Below are 14,521 nucleotides of genomic sequence, written 5' to 3' on the forward strand. Positions count from 1 at the left end.
CTAACAATCACTTGTTGGACTTATTAGTGCTACTATACTATAGTAGATTCACATCAACCGTGCATTTGATGTCTAGGCCAGTCCCTTACGACGCTCCTGATTGGTTGTTGATAAGCCAATCACAGGGCTGGAAACTCTGTCTCTCTCGAGAGTTCACATGGTTAGGATCTATGTTCCACCTCTCCTGAGGGATACGCCTTTCCAAAGTATCATTCAGGTAAGGTGGAACATACATCCTGCCAATGTGAACTGAGAGTTTCCAGCCCTGTGATTGGTTTATCAACAGCCAATCAGGAGCGTCGTAAGGGACTACTGGCCTAGACATCAAATGCATGGTTTATGTGAATCTACTATAATGTGGGACTTCTTGGAGCTAGTGATGATCTCTGGATGTCATTCATTTTATTTTTTACCTCTTCTCGTCTTGTTTTCTAATCACTGCTGCCAATTGCCTCGCTTAAAAGTCTTAAGAGTTGAATGGCTGCATATCCCGCCGCTGTCTCTGGCTTTCTGGCGTAAATTCAAGTACGAATTTGCATTCTCTGCATTGTTCTGTCTGGCATCAACCTCTCGTAATTCTTTGTGAACGGTTCTGTTATGTCTCCATGTGCTTTGTTATTTCATTGTGTGTACTTTCCTTTATTGATGGCATTTAAATTGTATTATATTGATGATTTTGAAATCTTACTAATACACACACATACACACACACACACACACACATATATATATATATATATATATATATGGTATGTTACTATACAACATCTATATGTATGCTTTCTATATGGTGACGTGCATGCCCTGTTATATATATATGATATATTATATATATATGGTGCTGGGTATATATATATATATATATATGTATATATATATATATATATATATATATATATATATATATATATATATATATATATATATATACATATATATATATATATATATATATATATATATATATATATATATATATATATATATATATGTGTGTGTGTGTGTGTGTGTGTGTGTGTGTGTGTGTTGTGACTCGTTGTAAATGGTGTCTTGAATAGGATGTTAAATTTCAATCCAAGAAACATTTTCTGATTCGTAGCAAATAATAATTTTTTTCAATCTCGTCACCCCTGGGTTTTGCAGAGAGAGCGTATGATGAAACTCTAACAAATAAACAATCAGTCCTTTCTTTGTCCTACGGCTCACGATGATGCAAACAGTAGCAGACTTAACGCAACTGCAGGGTAGCCAGACAGGAGCTTTCATCCATCAGACGAACGAATTTTTTTTTAAAGTCTGCTGGCTGAATAGATAATGTTGAACAGGTGGAGGAAAACTCTTGAATCGATCACGTGATGGAGGTAGAGTGCACACTTTGCTTTATTGAGAATTTTCGAATATATTTAGCGTTCATTCTCCCACCGCATGGCATTCATGGCTCCAACGCTTTGATCTTCAAGGGGTTTTGAAGCGAATCGCCTCTTTACACCTGCTACTCCCTTAGGTACTGCTTTGAACCTTGAGTTTTCCATTTAAATCAACGTTTTCCGCTTTGAAAATATACACAGAAGGACTTTTTAGCTTAAGGCAAAGCACAGAGATAAATGAGGAATATATTGAAGGCTGAGGGCTCAATATCTGAATCTGTTTGAAATGATTGAAGATATAATCACAAACTAATTTTTTTTTTATCGGGATTTCAAGTTGAAAAATTAAGTATTTTCATAGAGCACGTAGCTAAACAGCCCAAATCTTCATGTAGCATTGCATACTAATACACAGAATGGTGATTTTTCGTAGAGAGGTTCTAGATAACATGAGTCTTTAAGCTTCTGAGGACATTGTACGTCGTTTGTATTAGACCAGGAGTTCTTAGCCTTCTTTAATGCTCCAGAGTCCCCCAATGAACTGCCCAATATGGTTCCATAACCCCTTTGCAAGCATCTCAATGGCGTGCTTGGTATGGTCCTGACCTGCCACCTCAGTGGCCTTGAGTTCGATTCTCGGGCATTCCACTGAGGGGTTAGAGATGCGTATTGCTGGTGACAGAAGTTCACTCTCGACGTGGTTCGGAAGTCACGTAAAGCCGTTTGTCCCGTTGCTGAATAACCCACTGGTGGTTCCATGCAACGTAAAAACACCAAGAAACAAATATAACCCCTTTGCTTAAGTTCACATAAGTCCTATTTATTGACAATATAACTTAATATATACTTAGTTTAATACTTTAGGTATATGAATAGCTACACCCTTCAGACCTACCTACTCTCAATTTTCCTTTCTAGCGCTGAATGACCTCAAAGTTTCCAATGCTTGGCCTCTGAACTGAATTCTTTATTTCATTTTTTATATGCATACAGACTGATAGGTAGAACTGTTAGTCGAAAGATCGATGTAGGTTTCAGAGCAGCAAGCAGTTATGCATTCAGAAATTTAAAGGGGGCGGGGAGCGTGGGGGGGGGGGTAGTCTTTTTTTAATTTCTTAGTCTAGGAAACGTTTTTTTTCTATGGCATGTATCATAAAAACGGTAACTATTATATTGATGGCTAATGATCTCGATAAATGACAGCTCTCTCTCTCTCTCTCTCTCTCTCTCTCTCTCTCTCTCTCTCTCTCTCATTGTGGGAACTTCTTCACATACAAGATATGTGACACATGGAATAAACTGCCACCAGAAGTTGTAAGCAGCAACAGTGTGGAAAAGTTTAAAAGAAAGCTAGACAAAATCATTAGGACACTGCGAATGAACAGTAAAACCTGCTTCAAGAGATAAGTGAGCACACGATGTCTCCTCTTAGGATGAACTAATAAGTCTTTGAGACATTCTAATCCTCGTAACTCATTGTAACTCTCTCTCTCTCTCTTTTGGGGTTCCGAGTGGCCAGACGATTTCTCTAGGTGTAATGTGTCTAAAGTTCCATCCAAAGCACAACTATTTTAAAACTGATCTGCCAAGAGGAAATTCAGTGTGAATATTGAATTCGTAATCGACCATTGCTTGATTTCTCCATAGAATGGGAAAGGAAAAGCGCGCAGACAAACAAACAAACAAACTAACAAAATCTACGAGGAGCTTGCAAGAAAAGCTATATCCCGAATCTGCATCGCTGTAAACAAAATGTCCCACACGGATTTACGCAGCCCTTGTGTATTTACATAAAGATTTTACCCATTGTGTGGATCGAGTATATGAGCTATTCAAGGCGAGAGAGAGAGAGAGAGAGAGAGAGAGAGAGAGAGAGAGAGAGAGAGAGAGAGAGAGAGAGTCCAATACGAGTCGTCCTCATCTCCTTTTGTCTGGCGACTAGCACCGTGGAAACCAAATCGATATATAATAACTGTGTACAGACTTTTGGGGTGGGAGGGTGGGGGGACGGCCTGGGAGGGTGGTGGAGGGAGACGGGGAAGGGGGGAGGGAGAGATATGGGGAAGGGGGATGTTGGAGAAGAGGGATGAAAGGAAGGAGGGTGGTTTTTGTCTGTGGTGGGAGAAGTGGTAGAAGGGATGTTGTAGGAGAGGGATGACAAGGGGAAAGAAAGGGAGGGGTGGAGGATTGTAGAAGAAGGGGGAGGGGATGCTGAGTTAAAGGAGAAACTGGCAGGAGGAGGAGGGAGAGAGAGAGAGAGAGAATGAATTGAAGTGGGGAGTATTTGTTTTCCTGTGTTTTTGTGTGACTTATAAAAGATGTTTAAGAATGGTAGGAGACTTCACAACAGGAATGTTTCCTGTTTTGTCAGGAAATTGAGAGTGACAGTGAATTTCGAGAGAGTCACTGGGATGTTGTGAGGTGAAATATATAATAATAATAATACTAATAACAACATATGATTATTATTTGTAGGGGCCAGACCTTCTTTGATACATGCTTTGTTGAAAATAATGGCAGCTTGTAACGAATTCAATCTATGGGGGCCTTTCAAATCGATAATTCGTTTTTTCTGACTAGCTAGGTTGTTGGGTAGAATTCCAAAATATATATATTTGTCATGATTAGGATATTTGTCAAATATATTTCATCAAAAATATATAATAAAATAATTTTGATAAAATATTTTTGACAAATTATCCTAATTATGACAAATATGAATATTGGAATTCTACTCAACAACCTAGCTGAGCCAGATATATTTTATTATATATTTTGTTATATATTTTTGATAAAATATTTTTGACAAATATCCTAATTATGACAAATATGAAATGGAATTCTTCCCAACAACCTAGCTAAGTCAGAAAAACGAATATCAGAGAGTTAAAAAAGAACCCCTCTGTAAGATTAATTTGTTGAAAATTGTCATGATTTCCAACAAAATATTATTATCATTATTATTATTATTATATTATTATTATTATTTATTTTTGTATTTTTTTGCTCTATCACAGTCCTCAATTCGACTGGGTGGTATTTATAGTGTGGGTTGCCGGGTTGCATCCTGCCTCCTTAGGAGTCCATCACTCTTCTTACTATGTGTGCCGTTTGTTCTAGATCACACTCTTCTGCATGAGTCCTGGAGCTACTTCAGCCTCTAGTTTTCTAGATTCCTTTTCAGGGATCTTGGGATCGTGCCTAGTGCTCCTATGATTATGGGTACGATTTCACTGGCATATCCCATATCCTTCTTATTTCTCTATTTTCAGATCTTGATACTTATCCATTTTTTCCCTCTCTTTCTCTTCAACTCTTGGTGTCCCATGGTATTGCGACATCAATGAGTGATACTTTCTTCTTGACTTGTCAATCAACAAGTCACGTCTGGTCTGTTTGCACGTATCACCCTATCCGTTCTGATACCATAGTCCCAGAGGATCTTTGCTGATATCGTTTTCTATCACTCCCTCAGGTTGGTGCTCGTACCACTTATACTGCAAGGTAGCTGATGTTTCTTGCACAGGCTCCAGTGGAGGGCTTTTGCCACTGAATCATGCCTCTTTTTGTACTGGTTCTGTGCAAAGTGCCGGGCATTCACTTGCTATGTGGTTTATGGTTTCATTTTTCGTATTGCACTTCTACATATGGGAGAGATGTTATTTCCGTCTATCGTACTTTGAACATATCTGGTTCTTAGGGCCTGATCTGTGCCGCTCTGTTATCATTCCTTCAGTTTCCTTCTTTAGCACTATTATTATATATTATTATTATTATTATTATTATTATTATTATTATTATTATTATTATTATGGAGAAAAAATCCACAGTTATGTAAATGTACATATATTTAAAAATTAAAAACTCCAAGGGTAGCTTTCGGGAATCTGTTTCGATTCCCGAAAGCTATCCTTGGAGTTTCAAATTTAAATATACGTACATTTACATAAACTTGGATGTGTTTCTCCATTTGAAGACTTGTGCTACTGTGAGGATCTAAAAAAAAATATTACTATTTATAAAAAATCCTCATAGTAGCACGAGTCTTCAGATGGAAAAAGAAATCCATAGTTATGTAAATGAACATATATTTAAATATATGTACATTTACATAACTGTGGATTTGTTTCTCCATTATTATTATTATTATTATTATTATTATTATTATTATTATTATTATTATTATTATTATTATTATTATTATAGTCTGTTTCCCAATAGGTGTTGTCTTCACGAAACTATAGAACAGAAGTCACTAGTCACTGTCTCTTTTTCAACCCCTTGACAACTGAAGCAGAGAAGAGACTGTAAAACCAACCGATACAACGGATTCATCACAACCTTTTGTATCAGCTGTATCATGTACGAAAGGACAATCATTTCCCCATATTTATCGCTATGGAATTTATCCCGATCGAGATACAGCTCACACGCCCTGGCCAAACATTCAGTTGTACTTACCACCATACCACAGCATCCCGAGAAATCACGTTTTGAATCTGATTTTACTTTGGAAAATTTTCAAAAATTTTACAAGGAAAGTGTATCGTCTCTGTTGAACTTCTTTGAAGAAGACCTCACCCCGCAGACCTTCGTCACTGAACGATGGGAATGATCATCAGCCAAGCGGAAAATGTTCAACGCAAAATAAACACTTCTGAAGAAAGTACAATGGGGGGGATAAAGACTAATTTCATCACTTGGAACTGGAACACATTTAATTCAATAACAATTACGAACAATTTAGACGAAAGACGACATAAACTGGAGATATCCCCCTGAAGACGAATTCGTGTGAGACTTATTGTAATTTTCTAATTAGCGGAATCGCTTTCGTCAGTTTCATTCGTTAACGATCGGATTAAGGATTGCCACCGTTATTAAGGAATTTTGTGGAGGAAATCATTCTTTATGTTGATATTGATATTATCAGACGCATCCAGACGCTACCATAACCTCGGTGTGGAGAAATATGACTTGACAAGAAATATTTCATATTGAATTAACTATATCTAATCAGTTTTGGCACGGGGCCACTGTAAGAATGTTTAACCTAACAGGGTTGGATTTTTACTTTTCTGTAAAAGAAAACTATTGAGATGGCTATTTGTCTGTCCGTCCGCACTTTTTCTGTCCGCCCTCAGATTCAAAAAACTACTGAGGCTAGAGGGCTGCAAATTGGTATGTTGATCACCCACCTTCCAGTTATCAAACATGCCAAATCGCAGCCATCTGGTCTCGTAATTTTTGTTCTATTTAAAGTTAAAGTTAACCATGATCGTGTCTCTGGCAGCATAACACAGGCCACCACGGACGGCTGAATGTTTATGGGCCGCGGCTCATAAAGCATTATACCGAGACCACCTATAGATAGATCTACTTTCGGTGGACTTGATTATACGCTGTGTAGAAAACTCGATTGCGCCGAAGAAACTTCGTCGCAATTTTTTAAAAAATAGTTCCTGCTACAGAACTTTGTATCAGTTGTTTAGGGCAAACGAAGTGAATAAGTACCAGAATCATACGGTTATAGACATTTGCCTACATTCGAAATCTAATGATCTTCTTTCAGAGAAGGATTCTCTCGCATCGAAGGCACCTCTTCGAAACAGGTACCGTTACATTTTCTCGTTAGAAAACCAGGCAGGAATGAAAGCAAATTAATTCTGGGCCGTCTGAGCGACTGTCAGAGAAAGAGGAACCAAATTGGAAATTGGTTTTAGTGGCATATGAAATAGCATTTGGATTCGTCGTGTCCGATGGGAGGGAGATGTCTGCTGTATTTTTTTCTTCTTCCATTTGAGGAATGGAAACATCGACACTAAGATTCTGCTATTCCAGACTTTCGGACGAAGCAGGCAAATGCGATTTTTGTGAACTGAGATAGCATACTATCTCACAAAAATTCTGGCTCTTTTTAAGACAGGTAATGAAGTTAAGAAAGATGGAGACGAAATACTAGGTAATGAGGTTCAGTTTAGAAAGATGGAGAGGAAATTAGGCAATGAAGTTGGGAAAGATTGAGAGGAAATACTAGGTAATGAAGTTAAGAAAGATGGAGAGGAAATGCGAGGTAATGAAGTTTAGAAAGGAGAGAAAATGCAAGGTGATGAAGTTTGGAAAGATGGAGAGGAAATGCTAGGTAATGAAGTTTAGTTTAGAAAGATGGAGAGGAAATGCTTCCCCGCTCTGCCAACGCTTAATCAGAGGAATTTATTTCTGGTGATTAGAAATTCATTTCTCGATATAATGTGGTTCGGAAAACCACAATAAGCTGTAGTACGTCCCGTTGCTAAGTAACCAATTGTTTCCTAAGCACGTAAAAATATCTAATCCTTCGGACCAGCCCGAGGAGAGCTGTTAATATTTATTTTTTTGTATTAAAACTGAATGATTTTGCTAAATTCAGTCGTTTTTCGATTCGTTTGCTTATCGTCTCATTTAGCAGTAACATCATCTTCATAGTAGCTCCTCCCCCCACCCCCGCCCCTTTTGATGTCCAACTTGTGTAGATATTGCATCTGAGTGCAAATAACACTTTAGATTCTTATTGCACTTCATATCGTTTATTTTCTGGTTCTCTTTATATTGCTGCCATTTTAGTGTATGTTTCATGATTCACACATTCCCCATTTCCATCTTCATTACCTTTATGAACTAGTTATCCAAAGTTACTGAAGCCGCTTTCATCGAAAGTGTATCTGGTGTACAAACACTGCAACCGATACCCAAACTCAACTAATGGGTAGACTTTTTGTATCGTCGGTTGTATTAAATTTCAGCATCATAGACTGATGGATGCGCACGTAATGAGAGGAGAGTTGTTTCATAATAATAATTAGATACAGGAGCACACCCAGTTCATTTGAACGGTTTCAGGTCTGCCTGTATAGGAAGCTCGGCACAGTTCAGTTCTCTGATAACTAAAGGACCTATATCTCATGAGTTGTGGTTAGTTTGGAATCTCTGGTGGAAGGATCAAGTCTTTTGAAGACATACTGGAAGCCACAGCATGAGTGACTAGTCTTTGAGGTCTTACTGGAAATCTATCCCTTTCGCTCTCCTTCATTCTGTGTGTGTGTGTGTGTGTTGAATCTATTTCCTCTTGATTCCCTACATATCTGAATTATTTTTCCCTGTTAACCTTTAACACAAGGGGACATTACATTACACCCTCTCTCTCTCTCTCTCTCTCGCAAGGACTGGACTATTCTCCTATCTGGAGACTTTAACTTTTCTTTCGTAGACTGGAAAGAACGAATATGGGAGATTATGGTTATATTTATACATATAAAAAAGAGAGTAATAGTAGTGCAGAAGATAAGAGGCAATTCGAAAAGCTATTAGATATGCTACTAGAATACAACATTCAACAAATAAATCACCTGCCAACAAGAAAGGAAGATACTTTAGACCTAGTATTTGTGAACGAGGTGAATTATGTTAAAGAAATAATAGTTTATAATGCGAGTATTTCAGACTATAATGTCATAGAAATTAAACAGTTCCATTCCAAATCAAGTGAAAACAGAGATAAGCAAGAAATGAAAAAGTGGGAAGGATATGGAAAATACTACTTCTACAGTAAAAATATAAAATGGTCAGAAATAAATGGAGAATTAAACAAAGATTGGGATAACATTTTCGTAAGTGATGACATAAGGGTAAATACGGAGACATTATATAAAATATTAGAGAAAATAGTGGATAAAAATATATACCGAAGAAGAAAAGTAAACATCAGTCATGCATACCAAGAGACAAATGATCTGTTTCCAGAAAATCAGAAAGTGGAAAAAAGGTCTTGCAAAAGAAAAAAATGCATGGAAAGTTATAGAGCTAAAAAGTAAGATAGAAAAAATGCAGAACAAAAGATTATACAATCAAAAGAAAATGAAAAACGGGACTTGGAAGAAAAAACCCTAATAAATATCAAGCAAAACCCCAAACTATTATACTCGTACGCGAAAAAGATGAATAAAAGAAGAATAGAAATAGGCCCTCTAAGAATTGAAGGGAGATTAACGAATGAAAAAAAGTAAATACGCAACATATTGGCAGAACGATATAAGAGAGAATTCACCTAGAATTGATAATGAAGATAATGATATAGAAGTTAGGGACGAAAATAGTGAATATTTAGCTGACTAGATATAAATGAAGCTGATATTGTGCAGGCTATTAATGAAATTAAAAATGGAGCAGCTGCAGGTCCTGATGGTGTCCCTGCTATTTTGTTAAAGAAAGTAGTTCATTCTATCGCAAAGCCACTTGCAATATAATAAGACAAAGTGTAGATACAGGCAAGATTTATGATGGGCACAAATTAGCATATATTACCCGTACTTTCAAAAGTGGATCAAGACTAGAGGCAAGTAATTATAGGCCTGTGAGTCATAACATCACATATTATGAAAGTGTATGAAAGGGTAATGAAAAATATTATGAAACTTTATAAAAAATAGTTTGTTTACTATTGGACAACATGGTTTTGTACCCGAAAAAGTACACAAACCCAACTGTTAGTCCACCGTGAGAACATATGCAAAAATATGAAAAGCGGAAATGAAACAGATGTGGTTTATCTAGACTTTGCAAAAGCTTTTGACAAGGTAGACCATAATATATTAGCGAAGAAAATGAGAAAACATAATATATTGCAAACGATGAGAAATCGGATGAAGCTAAGGTAATATCCGGTGTACCACAAGGTACGGTGTTAGCTGCATTACTGTTTTTTATTATGATTGCAGACATAGATAGTAATGTTAAGGACTCGTAGTGAGTAGTTTCGCCGATGACTCAAGAATAAGTAGAGAAATTACTTGTGATGAAGATAGGAACGCGCTAAAAAGAGACCTTAACAAAGTGTATGATTGGGTAGAGGTAAATAGGATGGTATTTAACTCTGATAAATTTGAATCAATAAATTATGGAGACAGAGAAGGAAAGCTATATGCATATAGGGGACTTAATAATTATGAGACAATCACAAATAAGGAAGCAGTTAAAGACCTTGGTGTGATGATGAATAGGAACATGTTATGCAATGATCAAATAGCAATTCTATTGGCAAAATGTAAAGCAAAAATGGGAATTTGTTACGGCACTTCAAAAACAAGAAAGCTGAAAACACATGATTATGCTTTATAAAACATGTTCGTAGTCCACTTGAATATTGCAATATGATATGGTACCCACACTATCAAAAGGATATTGCACAAATAGAGAGTGTACAAAGGTCCATTACAGCTAGAATAGAAGAAGTTAAGGACCTTGACTACTGGGAAAGACTACAATCCTTAAAATTATATAGTCTAGAAAGGAGAAGAGAACGCTACATGATAATTCAGGCATGGAAACAGATAGAAAAGGAATAAGAGCCGGAAATATCATGGAGCTAAAAATATCAGAAAGAGCAAGCAGAGGTAGAATAATAGTGCCCAAAACTATACCAGGAAAAATAAGGAAATCACACAGAACATTAACCCACTACACACCAGCATCGATAATGCAGCGTCTATTCAATGCGTTGCCAGCTCATCTGAGGAATATATCAGGAGTGAGCGTAGATGTGTTTAAGAATAAGCTCGACAAATATCTAAGCTGCATCCCAGACCATCCAAGATTGGAAGATGCAAAATATACCGGAAGATGTACTAGCAACTCTCTGGTAGACATTAGAGGTGCCTCACACTGAGGGACCTGGGGCAACCCGAACAAGATGTAAGGTAAGGTAAGGTAAGGTCTCTCTCTCTCTCTCTCTCTCTCTCTCTCTCTCTCTCTTTGACGTTCTATTGGAAACTCTGGTGTAAGCGACTAGGCTTTGAGGTCTTAGTGGAAACCATGGTGCAAGCGACTAGTCTTTTTAGATATTACTGGAAACAATGGATTCCGTCGAAGTCAGGTTGTAGTATATATTGCCTGTAGATTTTGATAGCCGGTCTGTATAAGTGACAGATATAGGGATTGAGCCACATGCATGTTGTGAGGTATCTTGGCATATTTATGTTCTTATCCTAGTAGTATGTGACATTATTCCAATTTCCAGAAACAACCAAATACATATTTATGAACACAGAAAAATTAGTTGGTAAAAAATTCGAAAAACTGTTCCTATCAATTTTGTTGGTTATATTTTAGTGATTGTAAATGGCATTCTTTGCGAGGTGGTTGTAATGGCGATGATCTATATGATGACCCCGGTTGGACATCCAAGATGGCTGAATAGCAGTCCATTAAAAAAAATACAAGATGGCCGTGATGGATCTGAGGTTGCAGATTGAGATATTTTGCGAGTATCTTAATGTCTTGAGATCGTAAATATGAACGTGTGAGTAAGTTTTCAAGTTGATTTACTAGGGTGTGTGTGTTTGTTCGTATACGTTGTGGAGAGAGAGAGAGAGAGAGAGAGAGAGAGAGAGAGAGAGAGGGGTGAGGTCTTCATTATATGTAGGAGGCATGACGAAAATGTGGCTATGTTGGAAGTTGAAAGCGAATAAAAGTACAGTAAGAGAGAGAGAGAGAGAGAGAGAGAGAGAGAGAGAGAGAGAGAGAGAGAGAGAGAAAAGCACAGACAGAGACAAAGGGTGTAATGTAATGTCCCCTTGTGTTAAAGCTTAACAATGAAAAATAATTGAGATATGTAGGGAATCAAGAGAAAATAGATTAAACACACACACACACACACACAATGAAGGAGAGCGAAAGAGATAGATTAGTTCAGTACTGGAACCTGATGATAAGGCGGAAAACATTGAACATTTTACTGTTGCATTGAAAATAAGGTCAAACAAAGGAAACAGAGAGAGAGAGAGAGAGAGAGAGAGAGAGAGAGAGAGAGTCATGACGTAATAAAAAAAGTCACTGAGATATGTATAGAATTAAGAGGAAATGAACGAAATCAGCAACCCATGCAAAGAGGTGGAACCTTCCCAAAGGGGCGAATCTCCCTTAGAAATGGAACCTCCCCAGTGGGTCGAATCTCCCCAGGGGGTGGAACCTTCCCAAAGGGGCGAATCTCCCCAAGAAGTGAAACCTCCCAAGGAATGGAACCTCCCTAGTGGGTCGAATCTCCCAAGGGGGTGGAACCTTCCCAAAGGGGCGAATCTCCCCAAGAAGTGGAATCTTCCCAGGGGAGTCGAATATTCCCAAGGAATGGAACCTCCCCAATGGGTCGAATCTCCCCAGGGGGGGGAGGGTAAGCTTCTCAAAGGGGCGAATCTCCCGAAGAAGTAGAACCTCCCAAGGGTAATCAAATCTCTCCCAAGGGGTCGGACCTCCCCAGGGGGTCCTATAATCTCCCCATGGGGTGTCGAACCTCCCAACCTCCCCAGGGGGTCGATTCTTTACAAGGAGTCGTCTCTCCCCAGGGTTGTCGAACCTCCCCAGAGGTAGAATCTCCCCAAGGAGTCGAAGAAATCCAGGGATTGAATCTCCCCAGCGGTGTCGTGTCGAACCCCCACCCCCCCAGGGTTTCGAATATCTTCAGGGGGGTCGAATCTCCCCAGGGTTGTCGAACCTCCCCAGAGGGTCGAATCTCCCCAAGGTGTCGTTGACGCTTCAACTGAAATAAAGAAAAAACAAATGACTCCTTGAAACGCGGAAGCGACTTCGAATCGAGACGTTCATAATCCATAATCTTTTACCTCTGAAGCTTCGACATTTCTTCTCTGACGTGAAACATCATGATTGAAGGACGATTTAACTCTGATTTTTCCACGCAGCAATATATTCACCCAATCGCGGAGATTTATAACAATGTATATATTTTAAGTCCCGTTACCCTTTCAATTATCTCCATTCTTTCTGTTTCGCTCCCCTCTCTCCTCTTTTGTTTCCTTCCGCCATTTTTTATTTTCTATCCACCCTCTCCCTCTCTCGCCCCGTTTTAAAGTTTGTATTTGAAATCGTGTTATCTGGCGGAGCTGAGCATCATCATTGTCTAACCCTTTCTTTGACTTCGCTTCTTGATTTTCTTTTGTCTCCGCCCCCCTTTCCTGTTTTATTACTTCCCGCCGAATGCCAATACACATGCTGTGTGTGTGTGTGTGTGTGTATGTGTCCCTCTGTATCTCTTTCCTTTCCTTTGAAGCTCCTCCTGTTCGTTTGGTTTTCTCCTCTGCTCCCGTGTTTTCAATTTGTTATATGACTATCACACGTTCCTTGTTCGTTTCTCTCTCCCTCCCCCTTTTTGTTTTCTTATCGTTTCATCCCTTTTCTTTCCTATCTGCTCCTCGGGCCCTATCCTTGCTTCTCCATTCTTTCAAGTTTCCTCCTTCCCTGCACAAAGTCTATTTATTTTCTTTTCTCTCGTCTCTTCCCTTTCAGAATCTTCCCGCTGTAAGATTTTTTTATTTTCTCTCTCATCTCTTCTTCTTCTTCTTCTTCCTGCACCGAGTCTTTGTATTATTTTCTCTCTCATCTCTTCTTCCTGCACCGAGTCTTTTTACTTTTTGATTTTCTCTCATCTCTTCTTCTTCTCCTTTTTCTTCTTTCTGCATCGAGTCTTTATTTTTTTCTCTCCCATCTCTTCTTCTTCTTCCTGCACCGAGTCTTTTATTTTTTTCTCTTATCTCTTCTTCTTCTTCTTCTTCCTGCACCGAGTCTTTCCATTTTTTCTCTCTCTCATCTCTTCTTCTTACTGCACAGAGTCTTTATATTTCTTTATTTTCTCTCTCATCTCTTCTTCTTCTTCTTCTTCTTCTTCTTCTTCTTACTGCACCGAGTCTTTTTATTTTTTTATTTTCTCTCTCATCTTTTCTTCTTCTTCCTGCACCGAGTCTTTTTATTTTTTTTTCTCTCTCATCTCTTCCCTTTCAGCATCTTCCCGCTGTAAGACCGTGTGTTGTAAGTTTCGAGAAGAAAGCCTCCGAGAGAGAGGAGAGAGAGAGAGAGAGAGAGAGAGAGAGAGAGCTTTGTTACCATATAGATGACTACTTCGATCCAAAGACATACATAAGGTATTCTTACAACACTGGGATGAACGGAAGCCTCCTCATACCGACGACGCAATGAAAGAAACCCCGATATCGTCGTGTTACGCAGAGATGGGAATTCTTCCCTTTTTTTAATATACTCGTCGTGACGTAGGAAACTATTGGCTGTTTTTTTTTTTTTAAATGTGTAAAATTGAAAACACCGTATTGTCCCTT

Source organism: Macrobrachium nipponense, chromosome 5 (assembly GCF_015104395.2).
Source record: "Macrobrachium nipponense isolate FS-2020 chromosome 5, ASM1510439v2, whole genome shotgun sequence".
Taxonomy (NCBI): Eukaryota; Metazoa; Arthropoda; class Malacostraca; order Decapoda; family Palaemonidae; genus Macrobrachium; species Macrobrachium nipponense.